Source organism: Oryctolagus cuniculus, unplaced genomic scaffold (assembly GCF_964237555.1).
Source record: "Oryctolagus cuniculus unplaced genomic scaffold, mOryCun1.1 SCAFFOLD_54, whole genome shotgun sequence".
NCBI lineage: Eukaryota > Metazoa > Chordata > Mammalia > Lagomorpha > Leporidae > Oryctolagus > Oryctolagus cuniculus.
Genome location: NW_027208332.1, coordinates 931752 through 954361, shown reverse-complemented (window position 1 = coordinate 954361; position 22610 = coordinate 931752). Strand labels below are relative to the sequence as shown.

The following is a 22610-nucleotide window of genomic DNA, read 5'->3' as shown; positions in this document are numbered from 1 at the left end:
TCCAGAAGGGGCTGTGGGGCAGGTGGATCCTGCCAGAACCAGCTACAGAGGGACCTGGACTTCCCCCACGTGAGCTCTTCCATCTGTGGACCCCACCGCTGAGGGCTGGGCCGGCTCCGGACACGGGCGACAGCCCCGTCCCTGCACCAGTAACCTCGGCTCGCTCCAGAGCCTCCTCTCCGTCTCCGTGCACACAGTCCGCCTCTCCCCAGGTTGTGTGGAGAGGACGGAGGGAGATCGGGAGAGTGGACTGCGCTGTGGCGTTCACGCGGCGAGGAGGTTGGGGGTCATCAGTCCTCCTTTCTCGCCAGCCATGCACATTACAAGCTGGGGAACTCAGAAATGGAAGTCTTACTTTGCTCAGCTTTTCAGACAAGGGTTGGGGATGCCATCTGATGATGAACTTGCAGAGCTCAGAGGCAGAGCCGGCATCACCATGACACATTAAAGGGTATACTTTGGTGACCATTTTACAAGAGAGGAAAGTAGAGAATGCCCACCCGTCCCTCCAGTGCAAAATATCCGTGCACCTCTCCTGATTTTACGCTCCTTAAGCATGGACATTGGAACTTCATTGGGTTGATGTTCCTCTTTGCAAACTTCACAGGGTGCTGTCACCTCCACCCACCCTCCTTTCTTTTTCTTGTTTGGTTCCTAAAACTGCCTGGGCATGATGTCCAACATGCCTCTTTCCAGGAATGCCTAGTGAATGACAGTCCCTGAGTCACTGGGGGCAGCCCCTGGCCCTGAGCCTTTTCCTGGGAGCAGCTGACTTGAGCTGGGTTGAAACTCCTGGTACACCTGCCTGCTGTCTGTATCTTTAAGCCCTTGGGACGTTCAGATTTCCTTCTAACCACAGTTTCCATTGCTGGGAGATAAAGCAGTCAGTTACTCAGATGCTCGTATATGCAACTTGATTTTTCAGACTTGAGAAGGGAGAAGGGTGTGACCGAAGCCAAGGAAAAACCACTTTAGCTAAGTAGCGCCAGACCTGAAAAGTTCAGGACCCAGCAGTTTTTGGCTCCAGAGAGTTGTATTCAGCGTGTAATGTGTGCCAAATGAAGCTGCCTGAGAGGGTAAGAATCACTGTGGAGAAGGCTTATGAATTTGAGAATTTGCACCTGTAGTATGATAAAATGTATATTTGGTATTTGTCCCCATTTTCTTGTGCAGAGATTTTAGTGTTCAAACAACTTGTTTATTAGTACATGTTCTATGACTTTGATTTACTGAGAAGATAAATTAAAATATCCCTTGGATTTCAGGGGTCCAATGAATTTCATATTCAACTTTATAATTTTCTTTTAGATTTTTGTTGGATATTGACAGTATTATTGTTTCCTCCTGTAAATTTACTTTTAAGCTACATATTTATTTATTGTACTGTGTTGCCGAAACTGACAAAAAATATTTTATGAGATCACTTTTCCCAAAGACCATCAGTATGACAGCTGTTGTCCAAAGAGGTATAAATACTTAGAGTAATAAATATGACAGCAGGCCATACATGATTGTGTAGTTTATCACTCAGAGGCTGCTTCCCCAAGGGATTTCTTAATGGATTCGTGCTTGTTTCACATATATTGGTTAATGTTTAAGGAATTAAGAAGCTTCTCTGCATTGGATGTTTTAAGGAAGTTAATTTTATTCTGTCCAGGTAATATGAGTAGTTCTTATCTAGGAGGCAGAGAGAATGGAGTGGAACTAAAGCTAATTCATAAGAAGGACCAATCAGTTATGGAAATGACAAGAGGGACATAATGGGCATTTTCAGGATTTGGAATGTGTCCCCTTTTCGTTTTTGAGACATGATTACACAAAATCTTTTGTGTTGATTCATCGTAGTCATGCAGACACATTGTCTGATGTTGATAGTGTGTGGCAAACTCAGACATCTCTTCAACAGCATAAGTCTTGGCCTTTTGTTGAGGTGAGGCCAGCTCCAGTGTTCAGCCCCTGTTTTGTCTTTCTTACTAATTAGCTAAACATGGACTGCAATGCATGCAATGTATTGCACACTGTTTTTTATTAGATACTCCAGTTAAAGTAAATTCTCATTCTTAGAAAATTATGTAACATTTTATTACAAGTCACCTTAATAATTCAAATAAGGCCAAACATTTGAGTAAATTGCCTGAATGTAAATCCAGCAGAGGAAAAAAAAAGCATGATCATCATTCCAGTCAAGTCTTTCAGGTTTAGAAAATATGTTGTTGATGCTAATTTGTCAGCATCCCCCATACACCAGAATTGTAAACCCAAATTGCATGAAATTGGGCACAAAAAGTGCACACACGAAGAGTTCTAGATAGTGACTTCTAAAACAAAGTCTTGAAATCTGGTGTTTCTATTCTGACAAAAGAAGAATAGACAACAAATGCTATCAGTTGTTTGTATGGGGAAAATAAGTACTTTGAGGGGAAGTAAATGATGGCATCTGTTTTCATAAGGAAGGTAGGGGTGTTAAAAATAAGTCATCATTTAACACATGTTTCCATTTCTAAAACATCTTCCCTACAGGTCTAGAAACTGCTCAGGTGTGGGTGTAGATGTTTGAGCAACAGGCAGTCCTGCCTTCTTGATTCCCGATAAAGATACAGGTACAGTTCATCTTCGTGTTTGCAGTGGTTAAGAGTTTCAGAGCATACAGTGCATAATCTTGATTTTGAATGTATTTTTTGGTGTTTCTGTTTCTGTTTAATGTCATGTGAAGGGTTTTTGAAGTTCCTTTTTTCTGGTATTAACATTTCAGCCACTTGAATCAGGTTTGCTGTTAATTCTACACAAAGGCTTCATTATCAACAGTGATAGATTCAGAACCATTTCCCCAGGCATTTTCTTTCCTGCTAACATCTGGGGTCCTGTAAAACCTTTGGGTTATAGATTCTGGATTTATAAATTCTGTAATCTCTTTGTAAGATGTTGATCTTCTCATATTGCTCATGCTTGCGTGTGACTGCAAGACTCCATTTACCTGGGCCACAATAACAAATGAGGAACAGAATGTTACAGCTGTGGCAAGGGAATGAGATGTGAATTTTGGTCAGGGGGCCCTCGTGCAGGATTGTGTGCTTAGATGTCTGAGTAACCTCACAAGCTTGGGTTGATTGGGCACTTTTTTGTGAATAATTTGTTAATATTCTTAGGTTTTTCATTAATGAAATGTTGTAGGGAAAATTGCATCTCCCAAAGGATACCACCTACTCAACACATTGCTAATTACAGTCTTCACCTGAAAGAGTCATTTGTCATGGAAAGGGGCCATGAGCAACTCCCATAACTTCAGAGCAAATTCTAAATGACAATCAGATGTGTTCTAATTGCACTTGGCTTCCTATCCCATGGGTTGAATGGAGGACATGATAAGGGAAACACACCTTCCTCTACACCACCAAGACTGGACTCACTCCACTGGAGCTGTGATTCCCAATCTTTCTACAAATACAGACACCTTTTCTTTCTCCTTCAGCTTTCTCTCTTCCATTCTAATTCTAACAAGAGCAAACAATAATTTTACTGGAAATATTGATTTGTCTTTAAACTTTTCATGATAAAAAAAGCAATGAATTTACTGCAACCCCATTCAATCAAATCTTTATTCATACTTAGATTGCATTACCATATATAACTATGGGTACAACAACTATCAGATCCTGCCTCTGCTTCCAATTGAGCTTCCTGCTAATGCACCTGGGAAGCAATGGTGATAACCTTAGTATGTGAGTTCCTGACACCCATGTGGGAGACCAGGATGGTGTTCCTAGTTCTAGCCTGGCCCAGCACTTGCTTCGCAGACATTTGGGGAGTGAACCAGTGATTGGAAGCTCTCACTCACTCACTCTCTAATACATACATCTTTTCAAAATCTAGGTAGAATTTTCTTGCGAATCATCTCCAAAAATGGATCCAAATATATGAATGTGGATATCAGAATGCTTGAAATAAGACACAAAGATAAATACCACACAATCTCACATACATGAGGAATCTAGGAACATTAAACTTAAGCACAGAACAGAATAGTGGTTACCAGGGGCTGAGAATAGAAGAAATAAAATGGTAGTTTAATGACATGTATTTGCAGTTAGTAGATAAATTGACTCCTTGAGACCTAAAACATTGCACAGTATATGAAAAATGAATACAGTATGAGATACAACTTGTTAAGATCTTAAGTATTTTTTACAAACCATATAAGATGATTGATTTGTTAGTTTGATTGTCCTATCATTAAATAATATATATGTACAAGGGGGCACAAAAAGGTTTCTTAAAAATAGGATAAAAATGTGAATTTTCTAAAAGCTTGAAATCCCCTCACAAAGAGGTTCTTGAAAACTGCGATTACAAGATAAGGTGAATTTTTGATAAACCTTTAAAAGTCCCCTCACATGTCAAAACATCAGGTTGCATAACTTGAGTATATACAAATTTTGAATGCTAATTATACTCAAATATTCTTGAAAAATTACACTATATTAAATTATTAATTAAAAATAATTTAGGAATCTAGACTTGTATTTTTGTGATTGGGAAGGTTACTATGGAACAAAAATAATTTTTAGTCATAATATGATTAGTGGCCTCAAGGGCAGTGCTGAGCTGAACTGAAACCAGGTGTCAGGAGTTCCTACTGCATCTCTCATGGACTTGAGCCATCTTCCACTGCTTTTCCGCCACAGAAGATAGCTGATTCAGAAGTAGAACAACCTGGATTCGAACCAGCGCCCATGTCGGATGGCTGCACTGCAGGCAGTGGCTTTATCCACTACACCACAGGCCCGGCCCCTACAATGACATATTTTTAATTTACTTTACACACACAAGCTTAATGCTCCATTAAAAAAGAATTAAACCAGGAACAAGTTTTAAATAAAAAATTTTGATTCTCAAGAGTGTAGACAAGGGCCAAAAAAGTCAAATGTAAAAACATCAATTTTGATCATATGCACTACATTTTTTTTTGCTCTGTATAGTAGTTACAACAAATCAGGAAACATGATATTTATCTTTATGGGGCTGGCATATTTTACTAAACATAATAGTCTCCAGTTGCATCTAGTGTCTTGCAAAAGAAAGGATTTCATTCTTTTTAATGATTGAGTAGCATTCCATAGTGTGCATGCATGCGTGTGTGTGTGTGTGTCTGTATGTATATATATCAGAGTTTCATTAATTATTTATCAATTGATGGACATCTGGTTTGATTCCATTGTCTTAGCTGTTGTGAATTGAGCTACAATAAACAGAAGGTACAGGTAAGTCCTTAGTAAGAGGATTTCATTTTATTTGGGTACATTCCCAGGACTGGGATTGCTAAATCATATGGGAAATCTATTTTCAGATTTCTCAGAAATCTCCATACTGTCTTCCAATGCTGGCTGTATTAATTTGCATTCACATAAACATTGGATTAGGGTACATTTGCCCACATCCTCACCACAATTTGCTGTTGTTCGATTTGTGTGATAGTTATTCTTATGTTGTGAAGCAAAGCCACATTATGGAACTTATATGCATTTTCCTGATGGCGAGTGACCCTGAGCATCTTTCCATGTGTCTGTTGGCCATTTGTATTCCATCCTTTGAAAAATCTCTGTTTATATCCTTAGCCTATTTCTTAACTCGATTGCTTGTTTTGTTGTTGAGTTTCTTGAGCTCTTTATATATCCTAGTATTAGTCCTCTATGGAATTTATAATTTTTGAATATTTTATCCTATTTTGTTGATTTTCTCTTAATTTGTTGACTGTTTCCTTTCTATTGTAGGCACTCCCTACTTCATGTAATCTCACTTGTCTATGATTGCCTTTATTGCCTGTGTTTCTGAGGTGTTTTCCAAGAAGTCTTTGCCTGAGTCAATGTCTTGTCGTGTTTCCCCTATGTTTTCCTTGAGTAATTGGATTGTTTTAGGCCTTAGATTTAAATCCTTGATCCACTATGAGATGATTTTATAGGGTATAAGATACTGTTTTTTTTTCATACTCATGCATACAGAGTTCCAATTTTCCCAGCATCATTTGTTGAAAAGAATGCCCTTTCTCAGCAAGTGATTTTAGGTCACTTGTCAAAGATTTCTTGGTTGTAGATGCATTAGTGAATTTCTGGAGTCTCAGGTCTATTCCATTGGTCAATCTGTTTAATTTTTTGCCAATACCAAACTGACTTGATTATATCTGCCCTGTAATATTTCTTGAAGTCTGGTATTGTGATGCCTCCAGATCTATTTTTATTGTTTATGATTTCTTTAGCTATTTTTGGTCTTATGATATCATATGAATTTTAGGTTCATTTTATCCAGATCTGAGAAGAATGTTTCAATATGTTGATTAGGACTGCATTGAATCTGTAAATTGTTTTGGGTAATATGAAGAGTTTGATAAATTATTTTTTCCAAGCCATGAATAGGGAAGAGTTTTCTATTTTTTTGTCTTTTTCTATTTTTTCTTTAATGTCTTGTAACATTCATTAGAGAAATCTTTAATTGGATCTTTGGTTAAATTTATCCCAAAGGATTTAATTTTCTGTAGCTATTGTGAATGAGACTGATCTTACAAGTTCTTTCTCAGCCATGACATTGTGTATATAAAAGCTTTTGTTATCTGTGTGTTGATTTTGTATCCAGTAACTTTGCAAATTTCTCTTATGAATTCCAATAATCACTTAGTGAAATCTTTTGGTTCCCCTATGTATCGGATCATATACTCTGCAAACAGGGATAATTTGACATCTTTCTTTCCCAACTTTATACCTTTTATTTCTTTTTGTCTAGTGGCTCTGGTTAAAACATCCAGAATTGTATTGAATTGTAGTGGTGAAACTGGACATCCTTGTCTGGTTCTGAATCTCCATGAAAATGCTTCCAATTTTTCATCAAAATTATGGTGACTGTTGATTTGTCATATATTATCATATGTTTGACATACATTATCTTATGTTGAGAAACGCTCCCTCTATTCCCAATTTGCTTAAGATTGTATCATGAAAGGATTTTGTGTTTTATCAAATGATTTTTCTGCATCTATTTTTTTATTGGACAGGTAGAGTTATAAACTGTGAGAGAGAGAGACTGAAAGATCTTCCTTCGATTGGTTCATCCCCCTAATGTCTGCTATGGCCAGTGCTGCACCAATCCAAAGCCAGGAGCCAGGTGCTTCTTCCTGGTCTCCCGTGTGGGTGCAGGGGTCCATGCACTTGGGCCATCCTCCACTGCCCTCCCGGGCCACAGCGGAGAGCTGGACTGGAAGCAGAGCAACCAGGACTAGAACCGGCACACATATGGGATGCTGGCACCACAGGCAGAGGATTAACCAAGTGAATCACAGTGCTGACCCCTTTCTGCCTCTATTTATATAATCATACATATGGTCTTCATTCTTCAATTTACTAATATGATGTATCATATTTATTGATTTGTGCATGTTAAACAATCCTTGCATACAATAGTTAAATCTTACTTGGTCTGGGTGGATGATCTTTCTGATATTCTGTTAGATTCTATTTTATAGTAACTTGTTGAGGATTTCTACATCTATGCTCATCAAAGATATTGGTCTTTAGTTCATTTTCTTTGTTGTATCTTTTTTCTGATTTTATAATTAAGATCATGCTAACTGATTAATAGGAATTTGGGAGGAATCCCATCCTTTCAGTTGGTTTAAATAGTTAACATTAATTAGGATTAGTCTATTTATTTGAGAGGCCAAGTTATAGATAGAGTGGGAGAGACAGAGAGAAAAGTCTTCCATCCAATGGTTCATGCCCCAAATCAAATCCAGCTGATACTCATGCACCCAGAAAAGCACTGGAGGATGACACAAGTGCTTGAAACCCTGGATGTATGTGGGAGATCAGGATGAAACCCTTGGCTCCTGGCTTCTGGCTGGCCCAACCTCAGATACTGCAACCATTTGGGTATGAACCAGAGAATGCAAGATTCTCTCTCTCTCTTTTTCTCTCTCTCCCTCTCTCTCTCCAACTCTGCCTGTAAAATAAATAGAGATAAGTGCTTGATGCAGCAGATTAAGGCACCATCTGCAGTGCCAGCATCCCACATGGGTGCCAGTTTGAGTCCCATCCAGCTCCCTGATGATACACCTGCGAAAGTGGGGGAGAATGGTCTGGGTCCTTGGGTCCCTGCCTCCATGTGGGATAAATGAAAGAAACTCCTGTGTCCTGGATCAGCCTGGCCAGCCTCAGCTGTTGCAGCCATTTGGGGAATGAACCAAACATTGAAGATCTCTCTCTGTAACTCTTTCAAATGAATAAAGAAATAATTTTAAAAGGCCATGAATGTGTGTGTGTGTGTGAGAGAGAGAGAGAGAGATTGAGAGATCTTCCAACTTCTGAGTTATTGCTCCAAATGACCCCAAAGCTTGGGGCTGGCCCAGAAACTAGCAGCCTGGAACCCCATCTGAGTCTCCTATTGGGGTGGCAGAGGCCCACGTACTTGGGCCATCCTCTACTGATGGAAGCATTAGAATTAACATTAGCAGGAAGCTGGATTCAAAGTGAGGCATTAGGCACCTAAACCAGCTCTCATAGAGTATGCTGGCATCACAGGTGGTAGCTTAACTAACAGCGCCACAATGCTGGTGCTTGATGTCGTTTTTTATTAACTAGAATCACTTTGTATCATTTTTTTATGGACCTCCATCATTTTTTCTATGTTTCTGTTCTATTGAATAGAAAAATATATTGTATTAACACAGAAATTATTAACATCTTAAAAACCAGTTTTTTATATTATCCATTATAATCATCATTGTAATCATTAAAACCAACTTCATAGAGACAAATCTAACCTTTACAAAAATATTTTGTGGCTATTTATATTTGAAGCATCCTGTTTTACTGACAACCGATTATCCTATGATTAACAGTTTCACACTGTGGCAAAAAAAAAAATTACCTGAATGAAAGAACTCTGTGAGTGAGATCCAGTGGAAAGAACAGGCCATCAAAGAAGGAGGTACCTTTCTCTGAAGGGAGGAGAGAACTTCCACTTTGACTATGGCCTTGTCTAAAGATCGGAGTTGGTGAACTCAAGAGGCTTCCCTAGCCTTGGCAGTTCATGACAAGAGCCTCAGGTGATTACTGACATCATAAATAAGAATGTGAACTGTTAAATCAACAACAGAAGTCACTGTGCACTTATTCCCCATGTAGGATCTCTGTCCTTAATGTGTTGTACTGTGTGAATTGTTGGTAAAATTATTACTAAAACAGTACTCTATACTTCGTGTTTCTGTGTGGGTGCAAACTGTTGAAATCTTTACTTAGTAAATACTAAGTAGATCTTCTGTATATAAAGATAATTGAAAATGAATCTTGATGTGAATGGAATGGGAGAAAGAGTGGGAGATGGATGGTTGCAGGTGGGAGGGAGGTTATGGGGAGAAGCCGCTATAGTCCAAAAGTTGTACTTTGAAAATTTTATATTTATTAAAAAAGTTAAAAAAAGAATCATCAATTGAGTCATTAAAATGTCATCTCACTGTTGTTTTGCATTTTTTATTATTAGTGTATTTGAATTTTATTTCCTAAGTTCATTGCTCAATTATATATCTTTATTTCTAAACTGCCTATACCAATTATAAAATAATTTTTATTTAAATAATGGAGGGGCAAACAATGTGACATAGCAGATAAAGGTGCCACCTGCAGTGCTGGCATCCCATATGACTGACAGTTCAAGAACTTGCTGCTCAACTTCCAATCTAGCTCCCTGCTTTGGCCTGGTAAAGCATTAGAAGATGGCCCAAGTCCTTGGGCCCCTGCACCCCTATGGGAGACCTGGAAGAAGCTCCTGGCTCCTGGTTGTGGCCCGTTTGAGAGTAAACCAGTAGGTGGAAGATTCCTCTCTCTCTTTCTTTCTCTTTCTCTCACTCCCTCTCTATCTCTGCCTCTGCCTCTTTGTAACTCTGTTTCATGTAGATTAAAAAAATCTTAAAAATGTAAATGAACATAGCAAAATTCATGTATTTGACAAATCTGGTTTTAAGAGAATAATGATATTTCCCACTATACCATCTCTCTCTTCCACTCTCGCTCCCACCCCCTACCTTTCTAATTTACTCTTATTATTATTACAATGACATACTTTTAATTTATACACAAGGAGAACCCTCCAGTAAATAAAGAATTCAAGTAGTAACAAGTTGTAAGCAAAACACACACACACACACACACACACAATGACTTTTCCTGCAATATTCTGGTGAAAATCAATTGGAATTCCTCAGCAATTTGGCCAGTGATGGGTGAATCAAACGAGAAAAATCCGGTTCTCTTGTGGCTAACTCAATATCAGATCTTACTACAGCCTCTTTGCTTTGGGTTTTCTTGCATATTTTTCTTGTATTTCACTATTTTTCATGAATGTTATGATGTTGAATTTTGTTTTCCTGCTGGATAATGGAATTCAGGTAACAGGATGAATGGTCTTTTTATATCATGGCACAGGATTTGGCTTTCTGGAATTGATGGTTGATTTTATTGTTTTGGGCACATTAGCTGATAATTCCATTGTTCATCTGCAATTCCTTCTATTTTTTCTGGTTTTTAATTTATTGCTGTATCTCTTTCCTTCGTTTTCTATTCTAACAAAAAAAAACCAGCAGTTTGGATGTAGTATCCATTATGATACACAAACACAATACAAACTGGAATTTTATGCTTCATAATCTAGAGGCAACACTGATGAAATGATTTTTATGTTTGTGAAAATATAATTTAACACTTTCATAGAAGAGAAAGCTTTTACTTTTGTCCAAAATGAGTTTACCTGTGATTTTCTGGTTATACTGCATCGGAATTCTACAGCAAGTTGGCCAGGTGTGGATGGATGAAATGTAAAAACTCCAATTCTTTTGTAGCTAATTCAATATGAGATCTTGCTACATTTCTTTTTTTATTTTTTTTATTTTTATTTTTTGACAGGCAGAGTGGACAGTGAGAGAGAGAGAGACAGAGAGAAAGGTCTTCCTTTGCCATTGGTTCACCCTCCAATGGTCACCACGGCCAGCGCACTGTGGCTGGTGCACCGCGCTGATCCGATGGCAGGAGCCAGGTGCTTCTCCTGGTCTCCCATGGGATGCAGGGCCCAAGCACTTGGGCCATCCTCCACTGCACTCCCTGGCCACAGCAGAGAGCTGGCCTGGAAGAGGGACAACTGGGACAGAATCTGAAGACCTGACTGGGACTAGAACCTGGTGTGCCGGTGCTGCAAGGCAGAGGATTAGCCTAGTGAGCCGCAGCACCAGCCCTACATCTCTTTTCTTTGGGTTTTCTCACACACTTCTCTTGTATTTCACCATTTATAATGAATGTTATGATGTTACATTTTGTTTACCTGCTGGATAATGGAATTCAGGTAACAGGATGAATGGTCATTTTAAATCAGGGCACAGGATTCCACTTTCTGGAATTCGAGGTTGGTTTCACTGTTTTGGGCACATCAGCTGATAATTCCACTGTTCATCTGCAATTCCCTCCATTTTCTCTGGTTTTTGATTTGTTTGTTTCTGAATCCATTTTGTTCATTTTTTTTTTGTTCTGACCAAACAAAAAACCCCACAGTTTTGATGTAGTATCCATTATGATATCCAAAGGCACTACAAACTAGAGTTTTATGGTTCAAAATCTATATGCAACACTGACCCAGATGTTTTTTGTGTTTGTGAAAATGAAATTTAAGCCTTTCATAGAAGAGGTTTTTACTTTACTCCATAACAAGTTTGACTGCAGTTTTCTGCTTAAAATCAATTGGAATTCCTCAACAATTTGGCCAGTTATGGGTGGATGAAATGAGAAAAATCCAATTCTCTGTGGCTACTCAATATCAGATTTTGCTACAGCTCTTTGCTTTGGGTTTTCTTGCATAGTTTTTGTGTATATCACTATTTTTCATAAATATTCTGATGTTGCATTTTGTTTTCATGCTGGATAATGGAATTCAGGTAACTGGATTTTTTTTTTTTAAAAAATCAGTGCACAGCATTTGGCTTTCTGGAATTCAAGGCTGGTTTTTATTGTTTTGGATTTATCAGCCAATAATTCCATTGTTCATCTGCAATTCCCTGGTTTTTGATTTTTGTTTCCATATCTCTAACATTTGTTATTTTATTTTGACCAAAAAAAAAAAAACACCACAGTTTAGATAAATATCCATTATGATATCCAAATACACTACAAATGGAGTTTTATTGTCCAAAATCTACATGCAACACTGACCCAGGTGAATCTTGTGTTTGTGAACATGAAATTTAAGCCTTTCATAGAAGAGAAGGATTTTACTTTTCTCCAAAATGAGTTTGCCTGCGATTTTCTGATTATACTCAATCGGAATTCCTCAGCAATTTAGCCAGTTATGGGTGGATGAAAGGAGAAAAATCCGATTCTCTTGTGGATAACTCAATATCAGCTCTTGCTACAGCCTCTTTGCTTTGGGTTTTCTTGCATAGTTTTTGTGTATTTCACTATTTTTCATGAATGTTATGATGCTTCATTTTGTTTTCTTGATAGAAAAGGGAATTAAGGTAACTGGAAGAATTGTCTTTTTAAATCAGGGCACAGGATTTGGCTTTCTGGAATTTGAAGTTGTTTTCAGTGTTTTGAGCACATCATCTGATAATTCCATTTTTTCTGGTTTTTGGTTTGTTTTATTTCTGTATCTCATTCATTTTTTTATTCTGACCAAAGCGGGGGGGTGGGGGGGGACAAACAGCAGTTTGGAGTAAGTATGCATTATGATATACAAGCACACTTCAAACAGGAGATTTAGGGTTCAAAATCTAAAGGCAATGCTCACCCAGATGAATTTTGTGTTTGTGAAAGTGAAATTTAAGCCTTTTGTAGAAGTGAAGGGTTTTAATTTTTCTTAAAATGAGTTTGCCTGTGATTTTCTGGTTATACTCAATCAGAATTCCTCAGCAATTTGGCCGGTTATGGGTGGATGAAATGAAAAAAACCCGGTTCTCTTGTGGCTAACTCTATAGCAGATCTTACTACAGTCTTTTTGTTTAGGGATTTCTTGCATATTTTCATGTACAGTATTTTAAATGAATGTTGTGATGCTGCATTTTGTTTTCTTGATGGATAACTGAATTCAGGTAATTGGACGAATGGTCTTTTAAAATCAGTCACAGGATTTGGCTTTCTGGAATTCAAGGTTGTTTTTATTGTTAAGGGCACATCAGCCGATAATTCCATTGTTCATCTGCAATTATCTCCATTTCTTCTGGTTTTTAGTGTTTGTTGCTGCATTTCTTTCTTTCGTTTTTTATTTTGACAGAAAAATGACAGTTCTGATGTAGTATCCATTATGATATCCAAATACACTACAAACTGGATTTTAGGGTTCAAAATCTACCGTCAACACTGACCCCAATGATTTTTGTGTTTGTAAAAATGAATTTTAATTCTTTTGTAGATGAGGAGGATTTTACTTTCTCCACAACAGGTTTGCCTGCGATTTTCTTGTTATACTCAATCGGAATTCCTCAGCAGTTTGGCCAGTTTGGGTGAAAGCAATGAGAAAAATATGATTCTTTTGTGGCTAACTCAGTATCAGCTCTCTGAAGCCTCTTTGCTTTGGGTTTTCTTGCATATTTTTATGTATTTCACTATTTTTAATAAATATTCTGATGTTGCATTTTCTTTTCATTCTGGTTAACGATTTCAGGCAACTGGATGAATGTCTTTTAAATCACGGCACAGGATTTGGTTTTCTGGAATTCAAGGTTGGTTTTATTTGTTTGGGCATATCAGCTGATAATTCCATTGTTCATCTGCAATTCCCTTCTTTTTTTCTGTTTTTTGATTTCTTTGTTGCCGTATCTCTTTTGTTCATTTTTATTCTCACCCCCCCCAAAAAAAAACCCTACAGTTTTAATTTAGTATCCAAAAAAAACCAAAAAAACCAAAACCACTACAGTTTTGATTTAGTATCGATTATGATATACAAACACACTACAAACTGGAGTTTTATGGTACTAAATCCTCAGGCAATACTCACCCACATAATTTTGGTGATTTTGACAATGACATTTAAGCCTTTTATAGAAGAGAAGGGTTTTAATGTTCTCTCCAAGAGGAGTTTGGCTGCAATTTTCTGGTTAAAATCAAGCAGAATTCCTCAGCAATTTGGCCAGTTATCGGTGGATGAACCAAGAAAAATCCGATTCTGTTGAGTCTAACTCAATATCAGATCTTGCTACAGCCTCTTTGCTTTGGGTTTTCTTGCATAGTTTTTGTGTATTTCACTATTTTTCATGAATGTTATGATGTGGCATTTGTTTTCTTGATGGATAATTGTATTCAGGTAACTGTATGAATGTTCATTTTAAATCAGGGCACAGGATTTGGCTTTTAGCAATTCAAGGCTGGTTTTATTGTTTAGGGCCCATCAGCCGATAGTTTCATTGTTCATCGGCAATTCTTTCCATTTTTTCTGCCATTTATTTATTTATTTATTTATTTTTTGCCATATTTCTTTATTTCATTTTTTATTTTGACAAAGCAAATGACAGTTTTGATATGTAGTATCCATTATGATATCCAAACACATTACAAACTGGAGTTTTTGGTTCAAAATCTACATGCCACACTGCTCCAGATGAATTTTGTGCTTATGAAAATGAAATTTAAGCCTTTCTTGAAGAGCACGTTTTTACTTTCCTCCAAAATGAGTTTGCCTGTGATTTTCTGGTTATACCCAATCGGAATTCCTCAGTAATTTGGTCAGTTATGGGTGGAAGAAATGAGAAAATTTGATTCTCTTGTGGCTATCTCAATATCAGATCTTCCTAGAGCCTCTTTGCTTTGGGTTTTCTTGCATATTTTTCAGGTATTTCACTATTTTTAATGAATGTTCTGATGTTGCATTTTCTTTTCTTGAAGGATAAGGGCATTCCAGACACTGGGTGAATGGTCTTTTTAAATCATGCACAGGATTTTGCTTTCTGGAATTCAAGGTTAATTTTATTGTTTTGGGTGTATCAGCCAATAATTCCATTGTTCATCTGCAATTCCATCCTTTTTGTTTTGGTTTTTGGTTTTTGATTTGTTTGTTGCCCTATCTCTTTCGTTCATTTTCTATTCTGACCAAAAAAAACCCAGCAGTTTGGACATAGTATCCATTATGATATACAAACACACTACACACTGGAGTTTCATGGTTCAAAATCTACAGGCAACACTGACCCAGATGCTTTTTCTGTTTGTGAGAATGAAATTTAAGACTTTCATAGTTGTGAAGGATTTTACTTTTCTCCAAAACTTGTTTGCCTGTAATTATCTGGTGAAAATCAACCAGAATTCCTCGGCAATTTGGCCAGTTATGGGTGGATCAGAAAAGAAAAATCCGATTCTCTTGTAGCTAACTCAATATCAGATCTTGCTACAACCTATCTGCCTTGTGTTTTCTTGCATATTTTCCATGTATTTCAGTATTTTCAATGAATGTTATGATGTTGCAATCAAGTTTCCTTGATTGAAAATGGAACTCAGGTAACTGGATGAATGGACTTTTAAAATCATGGCACAGGATTTGGCTTTCTGGAATTTGAGGTTGTCTTTATTTTGGGGGGCCCCTCAGTGTTTAATTCCATTGTTCATCTGCAATTCCCTCCATTTTTTCTGGTTTTTGATTTGTTTGTTTCTGTATCTCTTTCATTAGTTTATTATTCTGACCCAAAACACAGCAAATTGGATGCAGTATCCATTATGAAAAACAAAAACAAAAACAAAAAAACACTACAAACTGGAGTTTTATGGTTCAAAATCTAGTGGCAACAGTAACCCAGATGAATTTTGTGTTTGTGAAAATGAAACGTAAGCCTTTCATAGGCAAGAAGGATTTTACTTTTCTCCATAATGAATTTGTCTGTGATTTTCTGGTTATACTCAATCAGAATTCCTCAGCAATTTGGCCAGTTATGGGTGGGTGAAAGGAGATAAATCCAATTCTCTTGTGGCTAACTCCATATCAGCTCTTGCTACAGCCTCTTTGCTTTGGGTTTTCTTGCATAGTTTTTGTGTATTTCACTATTTTTCATGAATGTTATGATGTTGCATTTGTTTTCTTGATGGATAATTGTATTCATATAACTGGATGAATGGAGTTTAAAGTCACAGCACAGGATTTGTCTTTCTGGATTTGAAGGTTGGTTTTATTGTTTTGGGGACATCAGCCCATTATTCTGTTGTGCATCTGTAATTCCATCCATTTATTTCTGGTTTTTATTTTGTTTGTTTCCGTATCTCTTTCGTTCGTTTTTTATTCTGACCAGAAAATAACAGTTTTGCCATAGTATCAATTATGATCTACAAGCACACTATAAAGTGGAGTTTTAGGGTTCAAATTATCCTGACAACACTGACACAGATCATTTTTTTGCTTGTGAAAATGAAATTTAAGGCTTTCTTAGAAGAGAAGGATTTTACTTTTCTCCAAAATGCATTTGCCAGCGATTTTCTCATTATACTCATTCAGAATTCTTCAGAATTTGGCCATGTGAGTGGATGAAACGGGAACAATCTGATACTCTTGTGAATAACTCATTGTCAAATCTTGCTACAGCCTCTTTGCTTCGGGTTTTCCTTCATATTTTTCATGTATTTCACTACTTTTAATGAATGTTTTCATGTTGCATTTTGTTTCATTCTACTAATGGCATTCAGGTAACTGGATGAATGGTCTATTTAAATTAGGGCACATGATTTTGCTTTCTGGAATTGAAGGTTGGTTTCATTGTTTTGGGCACATCAGCTGATTTTTCCATTATTCATCTGCAATTCCTCCATTTTTTTCTGGATTTTGATTTGTTTGCTTCCATCTATCTTTCCTTTGTTTTTTATTCTGACCAAAAACACAGTAGTTTGGACATAGTATCCATTATGATTTACAAACACACTAAACACTGGATTTTTATGGTTCAAAATATAGAGGTAATAGTGACCCAGATGAATTTTGTGTTTATGAAAATGAAATTTAATCCTTTAATAGACAAGAAGTGTGGGGAGCAACTGAGACTAGACTAAGTTACTGGAATTAAGACTTATTCTATGCATCTGCTCTCCTACAAGATGGCGCTGGGGAGGAGTAAACTTCTGCGCAGCTGCCTCTTGCCAATTTGACTGATAAGCTGCAGGAGCTGATCCTGCTCCTGATTGGAGGAGAGCAGCGTGCTGGGCATGTGGGCAGCAGAGTTGGGATTGGTGGAAGAGGACTATAAAGGAAGAGAGAGACAACATGAACCAGGAACATCTGAAGGAACACCTGAGCAGCCCCCGAGAGAGCCGGCCGGTGGTGTGCCACTCCTCCGCGGAAGTGGGGAAAGTGGCAGGGGGTACCGCCCCTCCATGGAGGTGGAGGGGCTGGCAGCCAACCTGGGAAGGACCAGCAGCAAACCTGGGAAGGGCCAAGCAGACAAAAGAACAGCGCAGGGTCCAGTGTCGTTCCTCCACGAATGGGGGAGTGACAAAGAAGGATTTTATTTTTCTACAAAAGGAGTTTGCCTTCAGCTTTCTGGTTATACTCAAACAGGATTCTTCAGCAATTTGGCCAGTTATGGGTGGAAGATACAAGAAAAATCCAGTTCTCTTGTGGATTATTCAGTACAGCTCTTGCTACAGCCTCTTTGCTTTTGGGATTCTTGCATTTTTTTTGTATTTCACTATTTTAAATGAATGTGATGATGTTGCATATTGTTTTCTTGATGGAAAAGGGAATTAATATAACTGGATGAATATCTTTTTAAATCAGGGCACAGGATTTCGCTTTCTGGATTTGAAGGTTGGTTTCATGGTTTTGGGTGCATCAGTCAATAATTCCATTGTTCCTCTGCAATTCCCTCCATTTTTCTGGTTTTTGATTTATTTGTTTCCATATCTCTTTCGTTTGTTTTTTATTCTGACCAAAAAACAGCAGTTTGGACATAGTATCCATTATGATACAAAAGCGCACTACACACTGGAGTTTTGTAGTTGAAAATCTACAGGCAACACTGACACAGATGATTTTTGTGTTTGTGAAAATTATATTTAAGCCTTTTGTAGAAGAGAAGGGTTTTAATTTTCTCCAAAACTGGTGAAAATCATTCGGAATTCCTCAACAATTTGGCCAGTTATGGGTGGATGAAATGAGAAAATCCGATTCTCTTGTGGCTAACTCAATATCAACCCTTGCTACAGCCTTTTTGCTGTGGATTTTCTTTGATATTTTTCATATATTTCACTATTTTTAATGAATGTTCTGATGTTGCATTTTGTTTTCATGCTGGATAATGGAATTCAGGTAACTGGGTGAGTGGTCTTTTTAAATCAGGGCACAGGATTTGGCTTTCTGGAATTCAAGGTTAGTTTGATTGTTTTGGGCACATCAGCCCATAATTCCATTATTTATCGCAATTCCCTTCAATTTTTCTGGTTTTATATTTGTTTCCGTATCTCTTTCATTCATTTTTTATTACAACAAAAAAAATCCATCAGTTTGCACATAGTATCCATTATAATCTGCACACACACTGGATTTTTATGGTTTGAAATCTACCAGCAACACTTACCGAGATGATTTTTGTGTTTGTGAAAATGAAATTTAAGCCTTTTGAAGTAGAGAAGGATTTAACTTTTCTCCAAAACTAGTTTGCTTGTGATTTTCTGGTTATACACAAATGGAAGTCCTCAGCACTTTGGGAAGTTATGGGCGGATGAAATGAAAAAAATCCGGTTCTCTTGCAGCTAACTCAATATCAGATCTTGCTACAGCTCTTTGCTTTGGGTTTTTTCATGTACCTGTTGTGTATTTCACTATTTTTATTGAATGCTGTGCTGTTGCATTTTGTTTTCATGCAGGATAATGGAATTCAGGTAACTGGATGAATGAATCCTCTTTTTAAATCAGGGCACAGGATTGGGCTTTCTGGAATTCAAGGTTGGTTTTATTCTTTTGGGCACATCACCCAATAATTCCATTATTCATCTGCAATTCCCTTCATTTTTTCTGGTTTTTGATTTGTTTGTTTCCGTATTTCTTTCGTTCATTTTTTATTCTCACCAAAAAATAAAAATAAAATAAAATAAAAATAAAATCTGGCCAGCGCTATGGCTCACTTGGCTAATCCTCTGCCTGTGGCACTGGAACCCCAGGTTCTAGTCCCAGTTGGGGTGCTGGATTCTGTCCCGGTTGCTCCTCTTCCAGTCCAGCTCTCTGCTGTGGCCTGGGAGTGCAGTAGGCCCAGGTCCTTGGGCCCTGCACCCGCATGGGAGACCAGGAGGAAGCACCTGGCTCCTGCCTTCAGATCAGCACAGCACACCAGCCACAATGCGCCAGCCATGGTGGCCACTTTGGTGGTGAACCTATGGCAAAAGGAAGACCTTTCTCTCTGTCTCTCTCTCACTGTCTAACTCTGACTGTCAAAAAAAATTAAAATTAAAAAAAAAACAACAGTTTGATGTAGTTTCCTGTTGCTCCCCCTCTTCGTGGAGGAACGACACTGAACCCTGCCTAGGCTTCATATCCGAGTCAGGTTTCCTATCCGAGTCACGGCACCATTATGTCGCTCCCCCTCTTCGTGGAGGAACGACACAGGACCCTGCCTAGGCTTCATCTCCGAGTCACGGCACCATTATGTCGCTCCCCCTCTTCGTGGAGGAGCAACACAAGACCCTGCGCTGTTCTTTCGTCTGCTCGGCCCTCCCCGGGTTTGCTGCTGGTTCTTCCCGGGTTGGCTACTATCCCTTCCACCTCCGTGGAAGGGCAGTTCCCCCTGGCCACATTCCCCACTTCCGCAGGGGAGCGGCACACCGCCGGCCGGCTTTCTGGGGGGCTGCACGGGTTCCCTTAGATGTTCCCCATAGATGTTCCTGATGCATGCCGTCTCTCTCCTCCTTTATAGTCCTCCTCCGCCAATCCCAACTCGGCTGCCCACACGCCGAGTACGCTGCTCTCCTCTAATCAGGAGTAGGTCCTACAGTTTATTGGTTGAACTGGAGGCAGCTGTGCGGAAGCTGTTTACTTCTCTCCCAGCGCCATATTGTGGGAGAGCAGATGCATAGAATAAGTCCTAATTCGAGTAACTTAGTCTAGTCCGAATTGCTCCCCACAGATCCCCCTTTCTTTTTATTTTTTTGGCGTTGATACGCGCCTGTCTTCGGTGTCCCGCGGCACACACTCTGCTCTGCTTGCTAGAGTTGCCACAGGTTCTTACAAGTCCTATCAATCAGGCAAACCGAATCCGGGTCCTCTCTTCGCCATGTTGTGAGGAGGTTTTTAGGCGCTGATGCGTGCCTGTATTCGGTGCCCTGCAGCGCATGCTCTGCTCTGCTAGAACTGCCTGCAGGTGCTTACAAAACCTATCAGGCAAACCGAATCCAAGCCTTCTCAGCGCTGTGTTGTGGGGGAGACTTATTAGTGTTGGTTCGTGCCTATCTTCGGTGACCTGCAGCTCATACTCTGGTCGAGCTGCTTGCTTGTGCTTACCGCCTTAATCAGGCAGACCGAATCCAAGCTCTCACATAGCAGTGTTGTGGGGAGGCCTTATTGATGTTAATTCATGCCTGTCTTCGGTGACCTGCGGCGCATAAGCTGCTAGCTGCCGCAGGTTCTCATCGCCTCACTAATTGGGCAGACCGAATCCAAGCTTTCTCATTGCCATGTTGAGGGGAGGCCTTTCTATTTCTCTATTTCTCTATCTCCGGGCATTCCTATTTCTCTCATTTTACTTCTGTCTGCCAACATTCCCATTTCTCTCATCTTACTTCTAAACTTCTGTTTCTCTTATCCCTGCGGCTTCCCGGCGGTGCTCGCCCCGAGGCTGCTTCTCGGCACCTCGCCCCGCAGCAGCTTCTCGGCACCTCGCCCCGCGGCAGCTTCACGGCTCTGTGCGGCTTCCCGGCGCCTCGCCCCGCCGGCGGGTTCCCGGCTCTGCGCAGCTTCCCGGCGCCTCGCCCCGCCGGCGGGTTCCCGGCTCTGCGCGGCTTCCCGGCGCCTCGCCCCGCCGGCAGGTTCCCGGCTCTGCGCGCACGCTCCGCGGTCTCCACGCACTTCGCGCCCGCACCACGGCCTCGCGCCAACGCCCCGTGCTCTCTCTGCACGCGGCGGCTTCCGCGAATGTTTCTGCCACCACCGGCATTCAGTCCAAGTTCCCCGGACTAACCTGGCGAATCCTGGCGGCCCACGTCTCTGCCTCTGGTTCCAGATCTTCGCCTCTTGCTCCCCGGGGTGACTTGAAGAATTCCAAGGTGGCTTATATCTCCGCCTCGGCCTGCACTCGCGGCTTCATCCTCCCTAACATTTTTCTCTACCCGGTATGCTTCCCCAAGTTTTCTTCCAACAATATTCCTCTCATTTCTCCTGGCTTCTCCCCACAGTCCGTATCCGAGTCCAAGCCTCCTCCAGGTTTCACTTTCGCTTTCAGTCTCCTAGCTTCCCCGCCATAGTCCGCATCCGAGTCTATGAAAGCTTTCACTTTCGCTGTCAATCCTAACTTCTTTCCCACAGTCCATATCCGAGTCTCTGCCTAGGCTTTCAATAGCTTCTTCCGGCACCTAGGCTCTTTGCTAGTCTCTCTCTCCGGTATTTTCCTGCTTCTTCCCGTTTCTTCCCTCCTAAGTTTGCTATCCGTCCTAGGTTTCCTATCCGAGCTAGGTTTCCTATCCGTCCTAGGTTTCCTATCCGAGTCACGGCACCATTATGTCGCTCCCCCTCTTCGTGGAGGAACGACACTGAACCCTGCCTAGGCTTCATATCCGAGTCAGGTTTCCTATCCGAGTCACGGCACCATTATGTCGCTCCCCCTCTTCGTGGAGGAACGACACAGGACCCTGCCTAGGCTTCATATCCGAGTCACGGCACCATTATGTCGCTCCCCCTCTTCGTGGAGGAACGACACTGAACCCTGCCTAGGCTTCATATCCGAGTCACGGCACCATTATGTCGCTCCCCCTCTTCGTGGAGGAACGACACAGGACCCTGCCTAGGCTTCATATCCGAGTCACGGCACCATTATGTCGCTCCCCCTCTTCGTGGAGGAACGACACTGAACCCTGCCTAGGCTTCATATCCGAGTCAGGTTTCCTATCCGAGTCACGGCACCATTATGTCGCTCCCCCTCTTCGTGGAGGAACGACACAGGACCCTGCCTAGGCTTCATCTCCGAGTCACGGCACCATTATGTCGCTCCCCCTCTTCGTGGAGGAGCAACACAAGACCCTGCGCTGTTCTTTCGTCTGCTCGGCCCTCCCCGGGTTTGCTGCTGGTTCTTCCCGGGTTGGCTACTATCCCTTCCACCTCCGTGGAAGGGCAGTTCCCCCTGGCCACATTCCCCACTTCCGCAGGGGAGCGGCACACCGCCGGCCGGCTTTCTGGGGGGCTGCACGGGTTCCCTTAGATGTTCCCCATAGATGTTCCTGATGCATGCCGTCTCTCTCCTCCTTTATAGTCCTCCTCCGCCAATCCCAACTCGGCTGCCCACACGCCGAGTACGCTGCTCTCCTCTAATCAGGAGTAGGTCCTACAGTTTATTGGTTGAACTGGAGGCAGCTGCGTAGAAGCTGTTTTCTCCTCTCCCAGCGCCATATTGTGGGAGAGCAGATGCATAGAATAAGTCC

General features: G+C 40.4%; 1 long non-coding RNA gene across 2 annotated transcripts in view; it reads left to right on the top strand.

The window, feature by feature from the left end:
- The window catches only part of LOC138848225 (uncharacterized), a 47267-nt gene that overhangs the window by 1738 nt on the left and 22919 nt on the right, over positions 1–22610 (top strand). Inside the window, exons 2-3 of one of the 2 annotated variants that reach the window (XR_011386043.1) lie at positions 926–1076; positions 2521–2600. This is a non-coding gene — a long non-coding RNA (uncharacterized lncRNA). Of the gene's footprint in view, positions 1–8; positions 1077–2520; positions 2601–22610 lie in introns of those variants that run through there. The other variant, XR_011386042.1, reaches the window with a different exon arrangement.